The sequence below is a fragment of the Bubalus kerabau genome, chromosome 1, assembly GCF_029407905.1.
Source record: "Bubalus kerabau isolate K-KA32 ecotype Philippines breed swamp buffalo chromosome 1, PCC_UOA_SB_1v2, whole genome shotgun sequence".
Lineage (NCBI taxonomy): Eukaryota > Metazoa > Chordata > Mammalia > Artiodactyla > Bovidae > Bubalus > Bubalus kerabau.
The window spans coordinates 272,707,362-272,710,625 of NC_073624.1; positions in this window are offsets into that span (position 1 = coordinate 272,707,362).

Genomic DNA, 3,264 nt, shown 5'->3' on the forward strand with positions numbered 1-3,264 from the left:
TATAATACATATATATGTTGTAATCATGTATTGATATATGTTCTATTTCTCTACAGAATCCTGATTAATACAAATATACATATATATGTATATACACACATACACACATATATACACATACATAATGGAAGTCTATCTATCTAGTGTTATCTATTTGATCTATCTATATACCTACCTATGTGTCTGTCTTATATCCTGGAGGCTTTCAGGCAAGTTTCAATATTGAATTTGATCAGTGATTTTGATCAGAATTTTATACCTATATATGTTTAGGTGGGGTTTGGTACAAAAGGCATTGTGTATTGAAATTGTTAAGTTTGAAATAAACAACAAAATAAGAACCTTGAATGGGGAAAAAAATGAAAAGGGAAAATTAATGAAATCATTTGCATAAGAATGCCATAAGTATTTAAATGGACAGAAAATTACATTAGTTTTGGTGAAAATAAGTACATGTAAATTATTTTAAGCAACTAATTTTCTCTACAAGGGGGACTTGATTTTCTAATAAGATAAGAGATGGAATGAGTTTTTCTTTAAGATCTCTACCCTTTTTTCCTATTTTAAAATTGAAGTATAGTTGATTTACAATATTGTGTTCAGACTGTTTCGTGAACAGAGTTTAATCTACTCTTTTAGTCAAAAAAGTCAGTTATATCCCATTTATTGTCAGGAACACTGTGGGGAACCCAGAAAATATTGTCATCATGTTATTTTAATTTTGATTAGCTTTAGCAAAAGTCAAGATTATGAAAGTGCTCATATATATATATAGATTTCTATGGGAAATCTATAGGAACCTTGGCATCAAGGGTAATGTTGGAGCCTCAAGCTCACCTGGACTCTCTTCCCCATCCATCTCCTATTTCGATGTGTCTGTTCTCAACTTTTATTTTGCAGGCAAGGTTGGGAAGGTAACCATTGTTAGCCATTCCCAATGTAGTAATTTTCTCAGAAAAGATGCTGTCTCTTCCCCAATCCGTTCAAATCAGTCTATAGACTCTGTATTTTCTTCTTCAAAGTGTCTTTGAAGATGATATGTATGGCTCAGAAAAGACTAAATAAAATGGCAAAGGGGAAAAAGCTTTATAGCCCTAAAGATTTTGAATAAAATCTTGATTCTTTTCAGACAGGAATTACTCTGAACCATACAAAATACTCCTAATCAATAAAATAGCATTAAGCTGACTTGCCCTGAAATATGCAACTTTCCATTTCCACATTTGCTAAACAGGCAGAAGACATCCATGTTAGGAAGTCTGAGTTGTCTTTACTGTTTCTTTGTTCCTGGTATTGATTTGTATATAGGGTGGTGGTGGTGGTTTAGTCACTAAGTCGTGTCTGACTCTTGCTACCCCATGGACTGTAGCTCACCAGGTCCTCTGTCCATGGGATTCTCCAGGCAAGAATACCGGACTAGGCTGCCATGCCCTCCTCCAGGGGATCTTCCCAACCCAGGAATTGAACCCGGGTCTCCTGCATTGCATGCAGATTCTTTACCGACTGAGCCATATAGGGTAGGAAGGAGAAAAAGGTATTTTTACTCTGCTCTTCAGCTCCTTTCCCAGATACTTTATCAAATAGCCACATGCCAGCTTTTCCTTTCTGCCTGAATATCAGCTGTGATTAGACAATTTACCTGAATGTTCACAGCTTATACAAATATCTAGAGATGCAGGGATGGAGAAGGAAATGGCAACCCACTCCAGTGTTCTTGCGTGGAGAATTCCAGGGACAGGGGAGCCTGGTGGGCTGCTGTCTATGGGGTTGCAAAGAGTCGGACATGACTGAAGCAGCTTAGCAGCAGCAGCAGCAGAAATTCAGGGAAACATCATAGGATTAGAATGATAATCTTGCAAGATATGATGGACCAAGAGCGGGAGACAAATCTCCCACCTTCTAGAACTTCCAGGTTCTAGAGATATAAAGGGTAGACAAGTTATCAATAATCATCACAGAATGAATCTTCCAGGAATTCATAATAAAACTACAAGTACAATCATGTTAGTGTCCTTTGTTATATTTCAAGAACTCAGGACCATTTTTCTTTCTTTTATCCTATGAGACAACAGAGTGATGTTTTCATCCAAAACAATATCTACAGCTGGATTCACTTGTATTTAAAATAGTGTATGTGAGTGAAAAAGTTGGCTTAAAGCTCAACATTCAGAAAATGAAGATCATGGCATCCGGTCCCATCACTTTATGGGAAATAGATGGGAAAACAGTGGAAACAGCATCAGACTTTATTTTTCTGGGCTCCAAAATCACTGCAGATGGTGACTGCAGCCATGAAATTAAAAGACACTTACTCCTTGAAAGGAAAGTTACGACCAACCTAGATAGCATGTTCAAAAGCAGAGACATTATTTTGCCAACAAAGGTCTGTCTAGTCAAGGCTGTGGTTTTTCCTGTGGTCATGTATGGATGTGAGAGTTGGACTGTGAAGAAGGCTGAGTGCCTAAGAATTGATGCTTTTGAACTGTGGTGTTGGAGAAGACTCTGGAGAGTCCCTTGGACTGCAAGGAGATCCAACCAGTCCATTCTGAAGAAGATCAGCCCTGGGATTTCTTTGGAAGGAATGATGCTGAAGCTGAAACTCCAGTACTTTGGCCACCTCATGCGAAGAGTTGACTCATTGGAAAAGACTCTGATGCTGGGAGGGATTGGGGGCAAGAGGAGAAGGGGACAACAGAGGATGAGATATCTGGACGGCATCACTGACTCGATGGATGTGAGTCTGAGTGAACTCTGGGAGTTGGTGATAGACAGGGAGGCCTGGCGTGCTGCGATTCATGGGGTTGTGAAGAGTTGGACACGACTGAGCGACTGATCTGATCTGATGTGAACATAATGATTTATCAGCTTCTATTCATTTCACACTCATACATAATTTAGTGACAAGAAAAGCTATACTGGTATTAGTTGTTTAACAATTAGATCCATTAAACAATAGAATCACCCCACTCCACTACTCTTGCCTGGAAAATCCCATGGACAGAAGCTACAGTCCATGGGGTCAGTAAAAGTCAGACACTACTGAGCATCTTCACTTTTCACTTTCATGCATCCACTGTTACTTTTTAGCTCTTTGATGTATGAAATGTATCTACTTTTTTGAATGTACACTTTTTAATCTGTGTAAAAAGATAGCATAATATAGTATCATGTTAAGAATATAATATACTGTCTAAACTGCTATCTTTTTCCCTTTCTAGTCCTCTTATAGTGGACCCTATCATCTTTTACTGATTTGTTCCCAAA